Here is a 24,815-nt window from a genome sequence, read left to right as displayed (position 1 = left end):
TTCTTTTGACTGTTACAATCAATTCTATCTAATGTTTTTATAATTATATTAATGTATTTGAAAGGCTAGAATTTTGAATGGGTCACATAGTCAAAGCAAAACTAAATAAATAAATGGTGAATGTCATCATTATTCAGTACTCAAGAACACATCCCTTGTGTCTAAAGAAGTATTGGTATAAATGTCACAGTTATTTCACTGCAAATGACATAATTATATTTAGTACATAATTGGCTAGTAAAGCATATTTTGACAGCAATGAGCATCTAATTTCTCAATATGGCCCTCACTTTGAAAAGTTTGTACATCCCTGCAGTAAGGGATCCAAACTTACCAACTCCTCCTCGACAGAAGGGTCATCCCCTTCGAACCTCTCTCCTAGGTCATCTTCTTTGCCACCTACACAAAGAATACAGAAATTCGTGATCAATTTATGAAGCTTCGTGTATCAGAAACACAGGAGTGACAAATAAAATTCAGCGTATGAGTGATTACGGTGCCACGTATTAAAGAAAATACTTAAGGGGGAAAATTCTATTAGAGTCGCGTAACTATCGAAATTTATGCAACGAAGCTGACAGCTAGAAACTGATCTTGAACCAAATTAACGACTCTTGGAATGCCCTCTGTCTGATCCCTGCCAGGGCTAACAATAAGTCGATTTCATCGTAATTTTCCCGCGCTTTCTTGAAGACCAACTTCCTTGCCAGCGTCTGTGCGTTTCTTTGACATTTATGGTTTCGCCCAAAGAATAACAAAATTGAACAGGCCTGATTTTCGTATTTCCTTAAATAAACCACAGTTCACGAAAACAAGTGAACATGTTATCAGGACGGACGGACAGATATGTCCATCCAGTCATGTGCTGTTTTCCATCAGTTCTTCTGAACAAGGCATCATGACGGCGTACTTATAATGCTTTAGGCTGGCGGACATTCACAGCAGAACCCCACAACATTTCGGTAACAAAATTACATCACTCTGCTCAAAATGGATGAATTTTAGAACGACTTATAATAAATACGCCGTTACAACATAGAAAGGCCCGTGTCTACATTTTCATCGCAGTGGGATCATTATATTTCATAAACTTGCGATATTGCTCAGACTGTATTACAATAAGCCAGTCCACGGTCACCTCGCCATCCGCTGTGAAAGTTAGGTTAGCTTCTTTAAACGTCTCTGGCGTCGGAATTTTATTACATATTTCCTTATTCCGGACTTTATTCACGTCAGGTTGGAAGTTTATTTATTTCCAGAAACACAAACTTCCGAAGGATGAATCTTACCTCGTGTTCAGGTATAAAGGGGCACATCCACGCTGTTCAGTGCTGAAGGGTTGAAGCTGAACAAAATCCGACTGGTCCAAGTTCAGAAATCGAACGAGGAAGTGAGGATCTTAGGTCCGTCTAATTCTTACATTAACCCCATAGACCTCCAGTTTCCTTAATTAAAGTGATCTTCAGAAATATTTTTCACGTAGAAAGTAAGTATTTTGTTTAATATAAATTCACTTTATGCCCAATTATTATCTACAAAGACTCTTTCTATATTACTAAATGTTATTTCAATTTGAAGTAGCCACAGAAATGTGCGGTTTAGATGGTAGAATTTACTTAGCGATTAAAACAACACACTGGCCAGTGTGTCGGCGGTACAAACGTTTACGAGGCTATTCACGAACATGAAAATACCACAGGCCTGATTCTTTAACTGAGGACCAGAAACGTAGATCTGTCGTAAAACCCAGAGCTGAAAGTGACCAGTAACGCAACGTGGCTTTGTTAAGTTTCCGTTTGCTCGTAAATTGGACAGGCGGCTCTAAAGAGAGAACTACTTTGCTATGGTTCCATTGCTCTTAATGTTACAATTGTGTGCATGGCTTCGGTATGATATATAACAGGGAGATTTAATTTTAAACACACAGAAAGAATTTCTGTCGGCTGCTTTAAATATTTAAGCTTCACATTTATAATGTAAACTTTCATCACGAAGAAAATTACATTTTATGAGACATTCCCTCCAGTCCACCGTTTCTCAACCTATGCCTCGCGTACCACTCACTGGTGGTACGCGAACTAAGTAAGAAAATCAGAAGATAATATCAACATAAATAAGTTTTCCCAGAACGCATTTCAACGGTGGTACATTTAATGTGTTAAATTAGAATTTGGGGTACGCCAGCGAAAAAGGGTGAGAACCCCTGATCTAGTGTGCAAGGCTCCGTGTGTTTGTCGACGAGGAAAATCGCAAGAATGTGACTGTGTATTACAAGAAGTTTGTGAGACGAAGAAAGAAGGAAGAAATGCGGGAATGGCAGTCGAGTTGAATTTTGCTCTCTTACATACGCTGGATAAAACAAACGAAGTTGATTGTGTAAATCGATGTCAAATCTAAGCCGTCTTTAGTTTTTGAATCACAGAGCTATTTTTGGTATGCTAATAGAGCGCGTTTGGCAGACCGCGTATAATCGAATTTACTGCGTTCGGCAGATAATTTGTTCCCAATCGCTCTTTCGCGTATAATCAAACCCGTGTTGAAGGAGGTTTACTGCTCAAAGACACGGAACATGGTTTTCGTAAAAGATTAAATCTCCCCGTGTTTAAATGAGGCCGTACGAACATCCGGTATGATGTTTTGCATGTAACATAGATTCAGGAAAAGTTTCATGGAATAAAGATAGAGATGAGAATCGCAAAATGAGAAGTTCGTCCTGCTACTAGAGCAACCAAATCAAAGACGACGAAAATGTATTTTGCAAGGAAATGCACACGTAATTTTAATGGGAAAAGCGAAGAAAAGGCAAGTCTACTACACGACTTAACGCGTTTTAAGTAACTTAAGAATATAAATAATTTCCTTTAAACGACGCTTTAGGTAATGGTTGATTCATTATAATGCAATTACAATCAACAGCGCCCACGGTCTGGGGTAACCGGGAGGGGCAGAAGACAGACTGACGATTAGATAAAAACTCCGCCGGCCTCTGTTTTGCGCTGACCTTGTAACACCGCGCACAGTGGGATTTCTACTGTTTTAAGTTCTGCTTTTCTTAACTTTTCCTGGTATCGCTATCTTGTAAAGAGGGGACAGTTCAAACAAAAGTTAGGCCCACAAAACTCGGGGGATTATGGTTAAAAATGGTGATAACGTACACGGGATTTGAATCCGTGACCCTGGCGTCTGGTGGACGTCCAGTGGTACCAAATATTCTGCTCTTTGTGAGAATTATTTATATTCATCTGTTTCTTGACGGATAAAGTAATTTTATGGGAAGTGGCGAAAAGCCGACGACTAGTATTGCCCTGTTATCTATTCCTAGGTCTTCCAGGTTATCCTTTTGGAATTACCCAAAGAAGATGCGCCCATACGACATTCTCCGCAGCTTCCCGGTTCCTTTATCTTTTAGGTACAAGTTTAATACACAGCACTCTCGTTTCACACACGAACCTCAAAGTGCCGCAAACCACATTCTTTCCTTTAGTGACAGAACTAAATTTCCTTACGCGGAGTGAGCACGAAAAAACGAATTACATTCAATGAACTGTCTTCAAACTTGTCGCCATTAGAACCTGAAACCTTGCCAAATAGCTTTTGTTGTATCGAAAATGGTCCAAATGTAATAATGTAAATGCAGACGAAGCGAGGGTTCTGGTACATGTTACATTATAATCTCTCGTGTGTAAGTTATGTGGCGCAAAACAAACACAACAAGGCCTCGTGCAGTAAGGTGGTTTCGTTACGGTCCGCTTGTTTCCACTTGGCGCTGCAACGAGTAGCGTGTGTACTCGCCCGAATAATTAAAGTATAATTTATGCATCGCACGCGAAAATCCTCCCTCGCAGAGCATTGCTGCAGATCATGGTCCAGCGTTAAAGTTTGATGCGGTGATAATCCATTATCTCCGGATGGGGGGGGGGTGGGGGAGGACATGGCGGGTCAACGTGTAGACATCTTGATGAGTGTTGTAAGACGGATGTAGGATTACTAGGGCCAGACCCAGAGTAAACAGCGTTTAATTTAGGCAATTAATCCTTTAAATACGAAGATTGTATGATCAATCGGTACGTACCGCAAAGAAAACACAACATTTACACATCAGAATACCGCCTTTTATGGTGTTTACGGAAATAAGAGATTTACCAACGACAATAGTATGCATACCATACCGAAATCTCTGATTCTTGAAGTGGATGGTACATATACTTACCACCAACCTTTAAAGTGTTATAAAAACTTAGAGGCGTGTCCTTTCTGTGGCAGGAAGCATTCTTATTTAGCGGGTGCAAATCCCGTCTACAGGATGGACGTCTGTGTTTTTCGACACTCACAAACATTACATTCATCATAAATTATGCCATAGATTGGCATTCACTGAAGATAAAATATTCGACGTCTGAGAAATCACAAGAAGAGACTGATTGGACCAAGACAGAGAAATGTCACTACTGAGAACTCAAAGAACATTAGATGAAAAGAACAAATTGGAAAGTACATCCTAGGCCCAAAAATCTTCCGTCTATTAAAAAAATGAGTACCTTAATTCATTGAAACGAGAAGCCACGCTTCATACAATAAAAGGCAAAACGTAGTTTTACAAATGAATCTACGGAATGCAACAGAAAGCGCGAAGACTAAATATGAAAAGGAACTTGGGATATCGAGAAAACATAAAGCAAATTGTAGATTCACTACAGAATATTAAGACGGAATTTATGGATGACAATACAGTGGTAAGGAATAAAGGAAAGTATTGCTTTACTTTCTAAACTTTCTCTTCATTAGACTTAAATTCAGAATCTCAGAGATCGCCGCATTCAAGCGGATAAGAGACACGGATTGTTTGAAAAATTACAGGTTAAAACGAACATACGAAGAGAAGTGAAGACTTTGAGGACTGAAATGTTTAATGAACTCTACGGACACTCCCCGACTAATTGGCGCATTGCGGGATAGCTTTAAGTTTTTAGTTTACATCAAAATTTATAGAGAAACTCAGTAAAGACGAGCATTTTCTTCCCACCAGCTTGTCAGAAAAATTCTATGTTCACCTTAAGAAGTGTTCAACTGCATTGGCCTGTAATTAATCTCAAACCCATTAAACATCGGATGTGAAATGTTTAAGCACGTCACATTAAAACATCTCAAAATCGGAAGTGGTCCAGCGAACACCACCCTTCCTTCCGTGCGTCTAATTCTTATTCTTGACTTTACCTCTTTAAGCTCACAGTTATTTTTTAACAAGTTCGATTCCTTACGGATTTCGTACGGTTTCTTTGAACGAGGGATCGATCCATTGCAACACCTAGACATAAACGCGCTGACTTCCGTCCAATGCCAAACGATATTTCCAGTCCGCTGCCTTAGTGTTCTAGCCGGAAAACGTTGAGCCACGGACTTTCATTGTTACCTCTTTAAAGTTATTCGACCAGTAAATTTTAATCTTATGGCTTAAAACTTTATCGGTGAGTGAGTTTAACTCATGTCCTTTGAAGCGGTTTCAATTCGAGAGATTATTCTAATCCCGCTAAATATAATTGGTCCGTCATTTTAAACTTATCGCAATAAATTATTTAGAAAAATGACTTTGGGTTTCAATTTATCGATGTTAGTCGATTAGAGAGTTACATTCTTGTCTGACCAAGACTAATCGGCCCGTGCGATTAATCGAATTAAAAGATATCAAACCGACTCAAGAATTTTCATTTAACATCTTATCACATCTTTAACTACCAGTGACTTTCATTATTCTCTCGATGAATTCAATCGACCAATGGGTTTCATTCTGGAGTAACGCGGATGTTTTTATGTCACGTGGCCCATAGCATTCAAATTAAACACACGAGAGAACTGTCAATCCGAATCGCCGGTCTACTGGCCAGTTATGTCGTAGGTATGTGCAGGGAGATACCAACGTTTCGGAGGAACACGTTGCTACCATCTTCACGGCTGTACGTTCCTCTGCCTACACATCCACACGTCTGAAAACCAACATAAACCTTCTTTACCGCAGAACCCGGCAGCCAATCAGAACCGCCAGATTTTGTACATTCCACTTAAATATTCTTCGCATTGTGATATGCACGATACAGACGTCCTCTACGAGATGCGCAGACAATGTCATGTCTGTACTCCACGTTGAATAAAACTTTATGATAGTGGACCGGACAGAGTAGCTAAATCGACGGAGCCGAAATCTTAAGATGTCGCTGACATTCCCAACGCATTCCAAGTCTCTTATGTAGCCGGGAGATTTATTATCTCGTTCACAAGAGCTGGTCCGTATCCCGAGTCAAATAAATCTTATTCACACACTCAGACCCAATTTATTTCAAGCAAATTTTAATAGATTCCTCACACCAACGCCTAAGACCAAGCGATTTTTCCCCTCCAGTTTGACGAAAACGTGTCCCACGTCCCTCTGCGTGCTACATACTCAATCCACCTTGTCATGTTTAATTTTATCAACATGCAAATCGTCATTATGCAATTTTTTCCAGTCTTTACATATTTCTTAGTTAAAGAAGCCAACATTTTCTACCCCCGACTGAGGTTGAACGGAGCGTACGACAAAATTCCATATGTGTCTGAGAATTTGCCGCGCCACCAGTAAGGTCCCAAAGTCTCAATTTGTACGAATGTCGAATTGTGGATTAATACAATTCACTGCTTCGAACGTGAAAATGTTAATATCAACTGAACTGCAGGAGTTTCGTGTCTGGAAATATCAAACAGCATAAAAATATATATTAGCAGCTGAGAGACCGAAGGACAAACTATGACTCCGTGCCTGGTACCACATCGCTAAGGGTCTGTCGAATATCCAGTATCAGTCGGATCGAACCAACGTCGGCGCTGGGGTTGCCGACAACCAAAGCTTAAATTAACCCGATCTGTCTATAAACTCCAGATTTGTTTGAATACTTTACAAATAATTTACCTGTACCAGGTACTGAAAACCAAGATCTCAGTATCGTTATCACGAAAGCCAGTTACTGGACCCTACAAAATTGTCATTAACATAACTATTAGCCCTTACAGTCTTCATGTCAGACTTTGCCATAACAAATCTGTATCGTTTTCTAAGTTCTATGCAAATGTGGGATCCAACAACAGCATTCCGAGGTGAAGGGTCCAGCTGTTACGTAGCCTCTAGAGTCTAGACCTCGAAGCAGAATTGCACATCTTTGAATAATTACGCGTACAGATTTTTAGGTGCAGATAATGTTAATCGATATCCGTTTTACTTACGACAAGACGAAGTAGCGATTAGTGGACCAGACTTAAAAATGTTGTGTCTATCTCTTACTGATTAGCTCTCACTCGTAGACGTGCGTTTCTGCACGTTACAAAATGTTAACAGATTATTAGTGCCACGAGATAAATAAGACGCAACGAACGGATAAATGTATTTGCGCCTGCGCAAACGAACACAGAGAGCCGGACCAACAATGTTCAGCAAGGGAAAGAAACCACCCAGATTTACACTGCAGTTTCTTCTGGTAATCCAAACTAAAAAATACAAACCAATCTAAATCCAAACAAAGTATGTTCATGTTTTGGCGCCATTTTGGGCGAAGGCAGCGTGCTCTGTGGCGCTAGTATGCCGCGAACTTCGCGTTTTAGAAAGTTCTCCCAGAAAACTCTTGAAAAACCAACGAAAATTTCAGAGGGTGATGAAGACTATAAATATGGGCTCAGGTGTATAGCCGCCGCTGTGTGAAAGTCACAGCAAGACCCAACACGGAGTGAATAAAGCAAATGACGCGCATGCGCAAACAGAACCAGAGCCCTGAACTGTGAATTACGACCAAAAAAATTTAAAACATGGCAACCAAACCCAACACTTGTAGTTCACAATTTATGAAAATCATACGACATCTGCGTTTGATGCAAAACCATCGTCACAGCCAAACAAATCCACATTCATTTATTATCTTCGAAATTAAATGCGCTGTGACGGACTGACAAGACCACTACTTACGTCTTTGTAGCGTTCACCCCGAGTAAGTGAAGCATCGAAACAAAGCATTGTACCACGTCTCCTTAGGGTACATAACACACGTAATTATCAGTTTGTGCATGTGATAATCTGAAAGCGAGAGTATAAAATTTAATAAACTAAATTTCTCATAAGATATAAGTTAAGTTAACTTAAATATTTCCTCCTTCCGTCTGAATTCTGAATTAATTATTGAAGATTAGTCTGGAATACATAGTACGGCGACATTTTCAACGTTATTATCACATAATTAAGGCAAAATTAAACGCAATGAAACTCGCACGTAGTTGAGAACAGACAGACAGAACGCACTGTGCCGCTGGAGAAGGAGGCGCGTCTTAAAACTGTCTCCAGAGCATCTTCATGTCGTAAATACTGCAAATACCCCCTCTGCTTCATACAGCACCGTCTCGACATATATATTACAGGGCGGTGATGTCACAGAAGCTTCTTACACTTGGGTTTTAAATCGCGCGATAAACTTCCAGACATCTTGTTCAGTGTCCCGAGCAACATAAAAACTTTCTGCATGTATCACTGACTTCACGTGTCAACTTTCCGTACGGAAACTCAGATCTGATTTCCGCACGCTACTAACCTGTGACGCCAATCGGATTCGGGAATTTTGACACGCATTTAGTGTGAGACAGAGCACACAAATCAGCGCGGGCAGACGAAGGGGCGAGATGCAACAAGCGTCGCGTTGACTTAGGTCAGTCGGTCGAGCAGAGAATCTCTAAGGTGCATACCAGAATGCCGCGCTTGTGTTGGGTGTGTTGCCCGTCGGGGGCAGAGGACGTTTTTCCTCAAGCCTCGGCGTCCAGACCGGCTCTGGGGCCCACCCAGGGAAAGGGGGACAAAATTGAAATTAATGGCTTCCCGTAACGCGTGACCAGGTTCTATCGCAAAACACATGGTGGACATCAAACACCCTGGTAAAACTGAACAAAGGACTAACGTCGTTGCGAAGGTTATACATGCACGTTCCAGTCGTGATAACGATAAATATTTCCAACGCAGATGTTGTTTTCATACAGACGCTAATTTGAAGTGTGCAGCTGTCAAAAAATTTCACGTGGGACACAGACGAATGACAAGTTAAAATGGACATTGTACCCAGGTGATTTACAAGCCTCGCGTTGATGCGCCAAACGTTAGAAAAATGAAGCCGATAGGTCTAGCGGTGGGCACGCTGCTGGTTGCTTCTTCCTTCTCTACCTCTCGTAAAGGCTTTGTATTTTGCTGTTTATAGAATGTATTTTAGGAAACCGGGTATGTTTGGGCGCCAGTGGATGATTAAATGCACAAAGTGATTGTTACAGCTGTCTTAGTCGGTTCAACTTGACAGGCTGCCTCTGTACATGTTAAAGGATGAATAAACAATGACACGGAAAACTTACTGAGATTAAATGACAAAAAATGTGCCTTAATTGCAGATATATTGTCGGTTTATCAGCGCCTACAAAATAATCACTAACAATGGTCTTTTGACCAACTGAAATTACTTGCAACAATGTCAAAGTCCAAACGAATGGGAGCCTTAAAAGACTCATCTGAGTTTAACGAAGGACCCTCGATTTTCAAAAACAAAGATCACGTCATATAATTTTATTATTTGTGATTGTTCGCCTAATTCTAAAATAAGACTCCAAAAATTTGTGACAAGTGTTCTGATTGGTGGGCGCCCTAACCTATTAATACGATAGCCCTGTCATTTATTGGAATTTCACTTAATTACGTTCCACGTCTGGAAACAATAAATTTTTAAAAGCCTTACCACATTTTACTTTTACTCCATTGACTTAATATGCAATAAACGTTATTGTTATATTGTTAACAATGGAAAGGCAACAATTACATTTAAAATGCTGCTCGAAATGGACCTGCCATCGCAACCTCCACTACCAGTAGGTGTTACCCACACGTGTTAGCCTTAAACAGACTCAACTTACTCACAAAGCATTGCATAAGAACAGAATAAATCTTGCATCTAAATTGACTGAATTAAACTTTTATAAATTATTATAAAACACTAAAAATATACTTGAAATAATTATGCTGATATTAATAAATAACGGACCAATTAATAAATTAAATTAATGTTGAAACTCTAAACAATTCGTGCGTGCTATGGGTTCACGATTACAGTTCATTTCAGTAGGTGTATATACGAAAAAGAGAATGTGTAATTATTATTTGTAAATTACACTCGGCCCAGTAACGTTAGTTAACGAGCGAAAATTTTTTTGTCAAACCATCAATCTACCGGACTGCGTGTGTTACACAGGCAAACAGTAATTACACAGTCTGTTTCAAATCTACATATTTCGGCGTCCATTTCAAAACTCCCCTTGGTATGACTTCCACACGGAAATATGAAACATACAGTTGAATGACATACAACTTCACAGATTAAATTAGTGTTTGTGTGAATGCGATATATGCATTAAAACACACACTCACATGAGAATATCACGGATGGAAACCGTAAATTTGACCTTCGCATCAAAGTAACTTTCCACCAGCGAATATAATTATCGAAACGAATCATGTATCGTTTCATCGTGGAATCTACATACATGTCTCGGAATGTTATTAACATTAATTTGTGTTCTTTCTTCAAATTAAGCGGCCATTTTGGGTTTTGGGATTCAGAGGCGTCAGGAAGAAACAACTTAAGTCTTGGGAGGAACAAAATAGAGTTGTCTCTGAGGTATGAGATTGTAAAACGTCTTATGAAAGTGTTAACTATTCGGTTTGTATCTTGTTCTCTGCGTCCTTCCCATATTTCGGGTGTATGGACATCCTCGCTTCTTACACGTATCGCAGAATCTTTACAGATCTTAAATGTGTAGATGGATCCTGTGTGTTCACTCTTCCTGTGATTTATACAACATCCTTTCCAATTAGAAGTGGTGGGGGTCACAAACCTTCTCTACCTTCTCAGTAAAACCGAAATTCATGTCGCAGGACACGTAGGTGTTACCCTTGACAACGAACTTATATGACTGATGCGATCAGACACATATTCAGCATTTCAGAAACACACTTAACATTTTTTCGTATTCGCTGCACCAATTTTTTGACAACAGATTCAAATTTCCCTTCTCAATCTTGCTGTTTTTAGTGTAAACTTGGGACAAACAAACTGCAGTTCCATTACCAAACCCCATTTCCCACGTGTTCATACCAGAATCACGTGATGCATTTACCTTGGTCTCCAAACGGATGCCTGTCTGATGCCTTCCCTGTGTTTCTGTGTGAATTATGCATTGCATAATTTATATGAGTAATGTAACACAAGCAGGATGTATGCCCTTTTTATCCAATCCACAATATTTTGGAGACATAAAAAATAGTAAGCTTTTTACTTAATCTTAATTTTAAGATTCCTTTTCTGGACAAATCTCAATGCCTGGCTATTTTATCCACATTCCTTACACCCTGAATAACACACAAGGGAAAAAAATCAAAGACCGTGCCGAGAGCAGTGCTGCCATCTATCTGTCACGTATGAAACTGAGGGACATTCGTGTTTCAGAAGTAACACGAATTTGGGGGCCACACGACACTTGAAGACTGTGTACTCACACACTTAACGTGCATAGCTTTAAAAACTATTCAGTGTTCTGAATTAACATGTGCACAGATTAAAATATCAGTTCTAAATACGAAGACATCATTTGTCTTCGCCTTCCACGAATTCAGAAGCCTGGAGACCAACTGTCAAAAGGACCTCCTGGAAGGGCGTCTCCGTGAAATGAATCATTTAGCGGAATCTATTCTAACAGTTACATAGAATCCAGATCTGAACAGCCCACGTATATGAAAACCAATTTGATATTAACATTTAATCAAAATACGCAAACTCGTGGGATTTGAGCCGAGTGTCGAAGTTAGTGCAGTCTGGTAACAAACACTTTTTAAGTTGCCTTTCATTAGGTTTAACATGTCCCACTGCAAAGTACGAAACGCAACTTAATGGTCATGGCAGTATGGATCCATGCTTATGACTTACCTGAATATCAATAAGAAGGTTAAAATGTTATTGCTTAGACCAGGAAAAGAGAAATAAAAGCTGTCACGAACTATGTCTGTCTGTCTGTCGTGTCTAATTAAATTAAAATAAATTAAGTATCTGGTCACAGCGATTCAAATCAGTGTTTGGATAAAACATGTACGTGCGTAATCATTTTTTTCATATTCATATTATTAGCTGAATTAAAAAATCTGTTTACTTTTATTTTTAACTGCACAAATCAATACAATTATACACATTTTAATAATATCCAGGTGAAATTTACTACCACGCTATTGAGTTGCGCTTGTTATACACTCCGATGTTTATTTGTATTCAAGGGGCGCGGTTTGCGGTAAGCGACGTCTGGCTGCAGCAACGCTGCTCGTCCGTTACGAAGTCAAAATGACTTCCCCAAGTAAAAGTCATAATTTTACTGATGCATTACACAATATAAAACAAAAATTTCAACAGTAAAATGCAGCTTCATAATTAATATCGCAATGATTAGACTCTGATGTCTATCGGATCCTAACCCCCACATGTATTTTTCGCCTCGGTCGTGCCTCCTGCATGAGTGAATATTTTTATAGCAGAGAAAAAGTACAGACCGGAATCTTGCCAGTTGCCTCCTAACAAGATCATTACTAAAATATTAACCTCTGCTGCGTAATAAAACGTAAATTAAAATGGTTCTGCCGTGTTTAAACACAGTATAAATAATATTTTTGTGTATAACTTCATCATATTTCATTTCAACGTTTGAACACAGCAGAAATTTGTTAACATACGTAAATAAACAAACAAATACATATGTTTAGTAATCCACTTATTAGATGACACGCCAAAACTATCAACTCTTCTGTATGCTACAATAGTTTACACCCCTGAACATGGCTTAGCCGTGCCGGAGAAGAACGGACAGATATCCGACTGAAAGCGTTGTGATATTAATTAATTCGTAATTATTTATTTCAAAGTAACAGTTATAAAAATGTTTAGAAGCATATAAGGATGCCTACGACGACAGGGGCACACACACCGAGTACACAAGAGTGCAATAATTGCCATGTTGCATATCTCGGGAACACATCGTGTGTAGTGTTCTTTGGCCCTCTGAGACTCATTACGGAGCAAAAGTCTAACAAAAGACTGGGAACCAATAAGAGAAGGGAATAAAAATCCCGGTAGGGAATGTCACCAATTCAAATCATTGGTTCTTTTATCTTTAATGGTCTTTCGTTGGCCTGTTAGTCTCACATAGTCTAAATGTGTTAGGACCATAGAACGCCATAGCGTCGTTATGTGTCTGACTCAGAACCCTTCACAATTTCGTAACGCACACCGCGACCCCAACAGCGCCCAATAAGGTCACTGCAGGACGATGCGAGCAGAAGGACCAGGGTGTGACCCAGAATTAAAACATCCGGTAATTAACACACGATGAAAATTTGACTGCGCCGAGTAACATTGGAGGCTCAGAAAATTAGAAGTGAAACGACATTCCATAATTCTGCATTCATTCAAGGTCAGCCTGATCCACTGCGTATTTATTATCCGATTATAAAATCGAACTTCATATATTTTCACTGAGTTTCGTAGGCCTATGAAAATAAACGACTATAAGAATGTGTCTCTGCAAGGGATAGGAATGTATTCACAAAACCCGTAATTCAGATTAAAGTACCAAATCCACACTCAAAATAAAACGTCTAACTGCTTCTTTATTTTAAAGGTAAATGACTAACTTCAGTTGATTTTGAATTAAAATAAACAATCATCACTAATTTTTCATACTGCGGAATTCTGAAAAATGTCGACGTTTAATCGCGCAAATAAAACCAGTTCAACCCTGAAAGTCAAGGCAGCATATTCTTTTCAAAATGTAAGTACACACTCACCAGATTACCTCAGACCCTTAATCAACAGCGTCAGTAACCTAGCCCTCCAGTAAGTCCTGTAATTCGGACATCGATCTCACATTTACGGTCCATAACAGCGTTTTCAATGTCCTCTTCAAACTTTCTGAAATCCATTCAGCAACTCTCCAAAAGAAATATCTTCGTGGCTTCCTTCAATGTACTGTCAATTCGAAATGAGTAAGACAGCGAAAATCGCCCACACCTTCTTGTGTACTGCATTATGGAACATCCTGTAGAGAAATCTCACCCTCATCTGAGAAGCGATCTTTGCGCTCTGCGCAGGGAGTCTGCCCCTTACGCTGTATGCAACGCAACGTACAAGAGCAGCAGAAATACTTGCTACCTCATGAGCTGACGTAAAGAAAATCCCGTCTGTTCTACGTTAGTAAGTTAAATTGTTTGTTTTGTACAGCAGGAAGTCAAAGATTTAAGCAAGAAGAATAATTCAGAATAATTATCCTGTAATGTTATAGCAGTCATGAAAATAACGGTAAGACAGAAATAATACTTATTTAAATCGGGGGACCTAAAGGGGAGATTACCTTGTCAGACCGAAGGGAATATACGAGGATAAACTCAGTTATTAAATAAACACGACGCGGGTGCGTGGGCTGGGTTCCTGGTGCTCAAAAACGGAGCAGAGCGACGGTGAGAAAGAATCGCAGATTCGTCCTTTCACAGCCGTTCAAGTGACCTTGGACTCTTCTGCGCAGCTGCTGTCACGTGACCTCGCGAACCAATTACTTTCAGAGAGTTCGTATATAAAGTATTTAGTAATTCAAGCAAGAAGCACACGCCATTTGCATCTCTCTCTCTCTCTCTTCACCACCCACCTTCCTTCATGTAGGTCACTTTATCAGCCTTTAAAGGAAAATTCTGCTCCATGGATGTAGTTAGAAATTGTATTACGAAAAGCCTGTCTGATTCAAAGGGAAAATTCAATTACTTTAGATCCACAGTTGCAATGTAAATGAAGTAGCCTATCATATTACCTCAAGAAAGAATATTTTGATGAAAATGTAATTAGTTTGCTGAAAAGTGACTAATTGTAAATTTAATTAATCTCCACGAATCCACACAACCTCAATTACAATCACACAAAATATTTCGTCACTTTTAAAGAATTATTTTTTTTCAAATACGAAGGTTTCTCTGCCCAAATATTTCTTAATCCCTACACCTGTACTTCAATTCGAATGGGAAAAAGTGCATGCAGAATTTTAGTGTGGAAATCTACTCGAAAATGTCTGGTTGGTGAACTTACAATACAAGAGAATTCTAGTTTACAGGAGGACTTTGGGACTCAGACGGGACCAGCCCAAGACCGTGTTGAGTGCGACAAATGTGTCTGACTTCAGTAAAATCACTTCGAATAAATTTCTAGTGTTTTTCCCCGAGCTCATAATTGCAAAGTTCAGTTAAATAGGAACAAGGCGTGTACAGGCTACTCACAAAGATGAAATCACACAACTCTCAAGCTTTGAAAGTAATTATATTACACTAACGCTGTGACGCTAAGCGTGTCAGTAAACATACTCCCTCCATCTTCGTGACACTTCATCCCTGAAGATGCAGGCAGTACATTCCTCTAAAATGGTGGTATCTATGTACAAGTTAACTGGGCTGTATTACCTGGAAGCCCCGACACGATCAACTACATGAGACCTAAAGAAAATCAGTAATTTGTTCACGAAACTGGGCATGAAATTTATGTGAAAACTTTGGCCCTAAATCACTGCGTCTAAGAAAACGAAGCCAGTAATATTAAGAGAACGCGGATAGTAAGGAAACATTTTAATGAAGTGAAACGTACTGAAAACATAAACGTGTTCCCTTAACAGGGAAAAAAATGTAAACTACCACAACTACCACGTCTTTTACACTCGGAATTAGTTGAAGGGATGCTAATTATTCTGGCTTAGTTGTCCTGAAGAACGCTGGGTGGAGCAAGGATGTGAGTGTCAATACATCATCCGAGACTCTAACTGCGCATTTATGTTTAAATATACAATAAATCTGTCTCACACAAATAAAGCTGAAGCCTGAGTCTACATTACCACAGAACAGGGGAGAAATTCTTATCCATAAGACGACGTAATTATCTCAATAACGTGTGCCCTTATTCAAGGACAATACACGTAATCACACTTAAAAGGCTCAGTCGGTTATTGACACTTAACAGAATAGTCGCTGATTGTTCCTCAAAAGCTTTTACTGAGCCTAGCGAACGTTTCCCACACAGATACGTATTAATTTATTCCAGGTTAGGGTTTATGCGTTTGGAAAATCAAAGGAACTTAGGGGACTGAGTTACTTCTGACCTCACGGCATATAAACGGGACGTTCGAAAGTCCTAACCCCCTAAGAGATCTTAATATAATCCAGATTATCGATATGTTTTTGGCCTGTTGAGTCACCAATGTGTCTTCATTGATCTTGTACCAGGTTAGGTATCAAAGCAGTTAGGGACAGAATAATTAAAACGGAGATTACTGTAATTATAATTTTCCACATTCCATGTTAGTGATATCTTGATTCGAATTTAACACTTTTAAACTGACAAACAAGTTGTTAACTTTCTGCTCAGAAAAGTGTAATAACACAGCAAGTATGTCTACTCAAGAACATGATACATTGTTAAAGACTGTAATCTTCCGGGAGCCGTACGCCGGAAACTACGTTGTCCAACAGCATCCCGGGCCTTCATCGGGCTGCAGAAGACCATCTAACTTTATTAAGGTGAGTAGAGACGGTCAGTTAGTAAATCGTCTCCATCGTAATGACGTCATTAATTAACCAGCTGCTGTTATTCCGTTCTGTTTATCCTGTTTATTTGCATGCAGTTAACGATGCAAGAAGAAGTCTTGCCGCCCTGAATAAATCATGTCCCATTAATAACTGTTCCATTATGAACCGTATCACGGAGGCATAAAGAGGCTTGCTGGAGGTTAGGCTCTCAGAATTTGCGAGCGATCTTAAGTGGCAATGTGATATATGGGAGGTTTGACGTTATTACGAACTGCGACAAAGTTTGGTCAACAGCATCGCTGCAGAAGGCTGTTGTAAGGCCTCGGCTTACCCACATCGATCCGTGTTGAAAACGTGGCTTGTGAACTGTAGGAACATCTCCAGAAATTCGGGGCGCTGAGGGGGGGAGGCGAGTCGTAGCGACATCCTGGCGTCCTGGTTACGGCCGCACAACTTTGCTCGGGCGAAGGCCCCTTGGATGTCCCACAGGGCCGATTTGCGGGGGATTTACACCGCTCTCGAGACACGGAGTGTCGCTATTCTGTCTCAATCGGCATTTGTCTCTTGCCTTGTGCATTGGGGAATAGTCGCAATATTCGTGCTCTGGAGCGATGGGTTTTGATGTTACAAAATACACAACGTTTCGAGGACTGTATCGGTTGCCCTCTTCAGATGTAGAGAAGTGGGATCCTAGAATGAGTTAATATCAGCCACTAGATATCCTACGTCAGAACTGTATATGGAAAAGAAACTGAGATCAGGTTATGACAACGGCACGTAACAAGTAGATTAACAATTATTGTCAAAGGGCATATGGATGTCAGTACTACGACAAATGTGGTAATGGAAATTAAAATAAATGAAACCAAATCTAAAAACAACCAATCCAGAAACCTCCGTGCAGAATAAATACAAAATATTACTTCCTCAAATGTATCCGTCTACTCGTAACGCCATATGTGGCCCAGTAATAAATCTCTAAAAGAGGACACGGAGGTGCGTCTACCCCTAAAAGTTGGCAACTTATTGGCGGGTGCGGGGAATCCAATCCGGAGGAATATTCAAACAAAGCTAGTTGATAGGATTTGTTAAGCACGCCACGCTGGCAGCTTCTTTGTATATCTGGCACCAGCTAAATGTCAACTTCCAAAATCATACCATCGTCCCAACTTGCCCTTTGACTTCAGGTCTGCTGGGCCAGTTTTAATTTCTCTAGCAGGGCCGTCTGTTGAGGACTTCTTTCCGATCTGTTTCTCACAAATAAACTTTTGAATGTGTGTCGTGTTTTGAATATTGTCTTAATCTGCCAGCGGTTCAATAAACGTTTCAACTTCTCAGAAATGCCCCACAAGTAAGAGGTAAACACTAAACCAAGAGGACTCTTCCGGACACTGCCACCCCAAGGTTTGAAAACCGTGTCAGTGAACCGCGGTGGGTAACCACTGACGCCAGTCGTAAAATTTCTCAACAAGAGACAAAGCCATCCGCTTCGTATCTCAGCCGAACCAAGGGGAAGTGTATAGTGTGTGTGTAAGTACATACATATTTATTATTGGGGGTCTACAACAAGGTTTTCGCGCAAATTAAATTTTGGTCCGTATCGCTTTGGTTATTTTTTATATTATTTTAGTCGAAGATAAATCACACTAAAACTTCTCAAAAACATTTGATTCCAACAAATTCAATATATAAAATACAGTTCAAGTATATATTTAATTTGGAACATTATCCTATGTGAATCATAATAAAAGAAATAAAAACAGCATATATGTGAGTGTGTGCGTTTTCAAATTTACACGGCGAATAAATGCACTAAAATCCAATCAGGCCATTAGCTGCGTCAGAACCGAGATAAAAATCAGAGTCTACGATGCGTGTTAGTCATCAGAACCGACATTTAGTGGCAGACCTTTCGTAAGCCTACGTCCGACATTTGTATCGTCAATTTCTCTCATCAGAAATTACAATTTATTAATTTATATGGTGCAGTAAGACCTTCTGTTTCTTTATTAAATATGCCGTTTTGCAAATATTTGTCATTCTTTCCAAACCGATGAACATAAAATTATAGAAAACACAAAAGCTGTCAATATTTGTAACATGTAAAATTCGTGTCATTTTTAAAGTAGGTTCTACCTCAAAGAAAACGTATCTGTTAATAACATGGAAGAGGTCCCTATTTGCTCTGAGAACCAACTTAAACCCCAAGAAATCAAAATGCATTAAAACGTTGAAGCACTCTGTTGGTCCACAGTTAATGCTACTTCAAAAACAGCTTAAACGCCAAGCAGTTAAAACGTATGGGGGGTGTGGTGGTAAAACGCCACGCATTCTTAACCTTTACATTTGATGGAGACGAACAGTCAGCTCCACGTTTGGCTGCTTTATCTAAACACAAAAAGCCTCCATTAAACAGGAGGCTAGGAGGGTCTGGCAGCTGTCTGCGACGAAATGTCCTTCTCCGGATTTGAACCAAGTTCGACCAGCTTATACCCAGTCACTACTGCCCACTCGCCGAGGTGTTGCGGCTTATCACATTTGATGTGTTCGGTTACTCTGGGAGAAACGCAGAGTAAACTGTCTCTTATAACTCCGTATCTCTCGCTTTGTGATAAAGAAAAACCAGATTCAAAATGGACCTCTTCACAAATGCTACTACCTATGTTATTTCTCTTTGAGATGTGGCAACCACGTGGAAAGAAATGTTTTGTTACGTCTGTTTTTTTAAATTTTTAAAAATACAACAGCCAATGAAAATTAATGTTGAGTGTGCAGAGCATAGAACGCATTACTAGGAACTTAAGATAGAAGAACAGCATATGATCATTTTATTATAATTCGAATTACGGATCCCACTACACTCGTAAATAAATTAAACTTAAACGAGTTTATCTGATATAATTCTCACAATAAAATGTACTGAATTAATAAGAAAAATCATGTGAAGTGTCTCTCATGACTCATGTCGAAAAGTTTAATTCACAGCAATTTCGTGTCGTATTATCTACTTCGATCTCCGCAGAAATTAAGTGAAAGCAGGGTTATCCAAACTAGAGTCGTCACGCATTTAAGTAATTTCGATGTAAAAAATTTCTGCCAATTGGTATTCATCTTAGCTTTAGTTTTCCGCTTAACATACTCGAAACAGCAATCTAACATTCGAGCATATTTTCAAAACCACAGGCAGTTCCTAGTCTTACGAATGGTTACGTTCCTGGAGACATTTTGTAAAACGAGTCGCTATTTTCAATAAGTGCAATATTAGCTCCGTTACCTAGGAAATGTTTAAATCAGTCATGTACGCATGGATTTTCCGAACGGCCTCTTCTGACCAAACTTTCCAAACCAAAATTTATTTAAAATTATTCATGGTCAGGACTATTTCCACCGTCTGTTCTTTAAACCCACGACGTTTCGGAGGCTGGTTCTCTCTCCGAAATGTCGTGGTTTTAAAGAACAAAAATGGAAAGTTTTGCCATTGAATAATTTTAAGTGTAAATTACCGTCGTCAAAACCCTTTGGAATCAAAATTTATTTAACACGTTATCTGCTTAAAATAAATGTATAACTTTGGCTTTCGGGTGAGAACCGCGTCGAATGTTTGATATCATTCAACATTTCAGCAGTTGCCATTTTCAAGGTGGGTATGGCGTGGGGCCGTTAATTTCAACTGAGTAAAATACATGTTCCTCTCTCATGGTAAGAGGCAGTACCTGACAACCATGCCAAAAGGCTAATATTGTAACGTCATATCACAAAAACCACGAGGAACTTGGAGATACCGGTGAAGACAAGTGATACAAACCGCAGGAAAAGATTAGATACAGCTAAGTCCCTCAGAAGCACAAACCTCCAATGACGTAAGGGTCGAGGTAACCCACAAATCCACAGTAGTGGTAGGATTCTATCTCGCAATTACAGACTAGCGAGTTTAATTAATTGGTCATTCAAACTAGTATGTTGTAGCGGCAGACTTGTCTTAAGGAGGAAGCCGGGAAGAACTTCTGCTTCGCTGCCAGCAGTAAATTAAAGCCTCCCACTACACGCCATATAGGCGCTTGGGGGGAGAAGTGTTACAGCTCCTCTCACTCTTAACCTCAACACTAGATGGGGGTGAGTGGTCAGCATCACTCCCCGGCAGCGCCTTACCCCCGGGAGAGGACCCCGGTACCCATTGGATAGGAGGCTGGGTGGGCAGAGGCTACAGGAAAAATCCTCTGTCCCCGTCGGGGATCGAACTCCGGTCGCCTCAGCCCTTAGCTAGTCACTATACTGACTGAGCTATCCCGACTCATTCGCTGTCACCAGTAGGAACCTTAAATTGGGTGGGATCAGTCTCGTAGCAGACGCCGGGGTTCAAGGTGCAGAATGCTTCGCCTACCTTTCGACTACACGCGTCGTGCACTGAACAGATTTATCATCAATATAAATTTCATGGCCTCTTTCTACGCCTCTCTCTCCAAAAGATATCGGATTCCACCCTCCCTACCTTCGCTTTACTTTGACACGTAATTTCTCCCCATACTCCTAATTATGCAATTTTATTCGTCTGTCGTCACATCAATCCAAACTGCAAAGAATTAACAATTATCATTAAACATCAGTAGAGATATATGTAGCAAGAACTGGCTAAAATCGTGCATGGGTTGTAATGAGACCAGACACAATGATAAAGAATTTTAAGAAATATTTATTTTCATTTTAAAATTTTACTTTCATATTTATGGAATTATATGTTAAGAATGGTAAAAGTGGCAGTTTCTTAAAATGGAGGAACCAATGCACAGATTAAGGCTCACAATAGCCTATAATCCCATAAATAAGTTTGTGATACAGTGTAGATGGAAATGTACATGTATTATAATAAATTTACTATGGCCAATAACATTTAGACAAATTTGTTTGGAAGTTAAATTACGTAAATAAATAATAATAGCAATTAAATCGACATTTATTCTGGGAATGAAATTTTATATGGGGCAGAGTCCCTGTAAGACAGTCTTTGCAACCCATAGATTAATTATCAAGTTTACAGAAGACCAATTCCCATCCTAAATCACAGGAATCCAGTCCAGAGCTGCCTTCCCCCCGACCCCCTCATTTTAAAAACTTGAAACCTAACCTACGTTTTGCAACAAGAATTCAAAGTGACTCAAGTACAACAATTAATAATATTCTTGTCGATTCTATAAGATTTATCCCATCATCTACTACTCCCATGACACCCAATATAATATGATTAATAATATTTCCGCAGCAGAAAACAAGAAAAGTAAATAATGAAACAACAGTTTCTGATTCTTCGGAAGACTCAAACACGGGAATCTGCACAAAAGACAAAGATACTAACAATTAGTTTAACTCATGTTTATATACACTTCATTTCCAAATAATTATAAAAGTGTAGGTAAAATTACGAATGACCAGATTCCACAAGAATAAAAACATCTTGCAAATATAAAAAGACTCTGTTATATAAAGTAGGAACAATAATGACCAAAATAAGAGCATTTTATACTAAGTATTGTTAAATATTAAATGATGTTATAAAAGCGGCTAAAAATCAGCATTACAGTAGACGTATAGAAAACTCAGATAAATAAAAACAACTTGTAACTTAATAAACAGGGAGGAATTTCCTACGCCATCTTAATATGACAGTAGTGACACCACTGAAAAAGAAAAGTGAATTACCGTGACAAAATACAGGTCAATTTTACTAGTAACCAACTTTCCTTAAGTGTTTGAGGTTAGGTTATGTCGAAAAGAACAATTTGGCTTAAAAATGTTTTACCACTGAAGATACAGCATTCAGACTAACGGACAATACTGAAATCTATTAACCACAAAAATTCATATTGCACGAATATTCTGTATTTTAACAAAAGCTTTTGACTCTATAAATCATAAAATGTTGTTAAACAAATTACATTTTTATGACATTCGAGGAATAGCTGAAGAATGGTTCAGGACCTTTCTGACAGGAAGGAAATAAAGGGTTTAAGTAAAATCACGTAAAAATAATCAGAATTTTTTCTCAAACTGGAGAACAATAAAATATATCAATTAAATTCAATGGTCATTGCTCTTTATAACATATAAATGACTTCCCTCCAGCACCAAATAACTTAGCAGAACCCAAATGATAACAAAGTGTATAACAAATAACTCACCACAACACGTTTCAAGTACTCGTAAACAAGAGTTACCAAATTGAAGACCACCAAAATTTGGCAAAACGTTGATTAACTGACAGAGTAGAATTTATTTCAATGTCAATTACATTGGCGTGACAGTGATTTAAAGTCAACTACAGTTTTGCAGCACATTATAATCACAGAAGAAAGCATCATCTCTGTATTCAAAATAAGTTAGAATTTTGGGTGATTTTAATTTTTTTCTGAGGAACTGATGGAGTGACAAAGGAGAAAGTATTTGTTGCTAGCTTAAATTTCTTTACGTCATGATTCCAACTTTTTATAGTGGATGGAACATTATTAAAACTTTGGTTTCACTATAGTAAATTGATTTCTTTATTTGCTGAGGTTATGTTTGTATCTGTATCCGTAGACATCTGAGATTATTTGAAACTTTTATGCTGTCAACTAAAAAATGATTTTAATAACACACAGAATTTGCTGGATAGGGAGAATTTTAAATTCCTTAAATAATTCCCTATGTGATTTACTCCTTATTATTCTAATGGTCATCTTTTGGATAGTTTTCTGCTGTCTACTGAGTTTCCTTAGAAAATAATGCCATATATCACGATTTTAATTAAATTTGTTTTGTCAAATTTTAATGTACAAGTTAATTGAAGCATATTAATTAGTTGCAAGAAAGTAGCATTGACACTCAACTCACTTTACTGCGTATATTTTCATTTTATAATTAACAACGGAGTAATTTGGAGGTGATTTATCTAATATAAAAAAATATTCATTTTACAAAAGAATATAGTTTGATCAATGACTGGTGAGAAATCTGAAATTGTATCTGTTTATAGGTTAGGGCTCGTCCATGTGAATGCTCATTCTTTTCAGTGAACTTCACAGTTTCAAAGTAATTCTGCTCTACACTGCGTCAACACAAGGAATAATAATCGGTATCACACACCAATTTGTAGCCTCTTAATATATTTAGAAGAGCGAATATTATTCTGGCATCAGAATGTTCATCAGCCTACCATCAAGTCTCGCAAATCTTATAGATAAGACGGCACGAATTAAAGTAGCATTAAGGGTTAAAAATGGCTTATGTCAAACGTAATTCTTATTGACTTATTGTGGTTTCACTGCATTATCCACCTTTTACTGACGTAATGGAAACTTCAAAGCCAGTGGTGTTAGGATGCACCGCTATAAATTCACACTTGCCACAGTTTTAGGCAGCTGGATTCCACACAGAAAGAAAGCTGGTTTGAATAATCACGTCACCAAAGTATTGCAACTTTTCGAATCCTGTCATAAGACAATTTACGTGTTCATCGCACGTAGTTTGAAGACAGAGACACCGTGAAATCTACAAAAACTAAATGTCTGGAAAGTGTCGTTCCAGAGTAACAATAATGCTCAAATACACGACCTTATCTAGGTTTATCTGCACATCAGTCCTTAATCGGTTTATACAAATGTCTGACTAGAATCTTCTGACGAAGGGAATTCGTGGCGTTCAACAATTTATGGGGAATGGCCAATTCTTTCCGATACCTCCCCCACTAGATATGTACGATCATAACCTCTTATTTGAAGACAATTTATTAACCCCTGTAATTTATTTCGCGCCGCAAATAATTAATAAACCTAGATTTATATTATCAGAAAGAAAGCTTTTTAAAGCTATACACTGAACCCATATTAGATCCTTTAGGCATTTTTTGTTCAAACACACAGAATTTAATTGTGGGTTTAGAAATATTATCAGAACAAACAACGATTATTTCTCTAAACAGCATTAGACAACTCATCTTTGCAATGGATACACGTTCTGTTATCTGTGATGCAGACACATCATTTTTAAAAATTATTTTGACAACTTCCGTGCTTAAAATGGGTTTAAATAAGATTACGAACCATAATCATTAAATCCGCAAGTCCACACGACCTTAAAACTCACAAGACCATCA

General features: G+C 38.8%; 1 protein-coding gene across 4 annotated transcripts in view; it reads right to left on the bottom strand.

Annotated features, from left to right (window-relative positions):
• Positions 1-24,815, bottom strand: part of LOC110836576 (uncharacterized) — a 123,525-nt gene that overhangs the window by 57,985 nt on the left and 40,725 nt on the right. For all 4 annotated transcript variants that reach the window (XM_087355087.1, XM_087355085.1, XM_087355086.1 and 1 more), the window contains exon 2: positions 335-399. The gene's annotated coding sequence lies outside the window, so the exon portion shown is untranslated. The remainder of the gene's footprint in view (positions 1-334; positions 400-24,815) is intronic.

The sequence above is a fragment of the Zootermopsis nevadensis genome, unplaced genomic scaffold (genome assembly GCF_977971745.1).
Source record: "Zootermopsis nevadensis isolate Lab colony 2312 unplaced genomic scaffold, Znev_1.0 Znev_ptg000024l, whole genome shotgun sequence".
NCBI lineage: Eukaryota > Metazoa > Arthropoda > Insecta > Blattodea > Termopsidae > Zootermopsis > Zootermopsis nevadensis.
The sequence above is the reverse complement of the archived record's forward strand: the minus strand, read 5'-3'. Positions and strand labels throughout refer to the sequence as shown.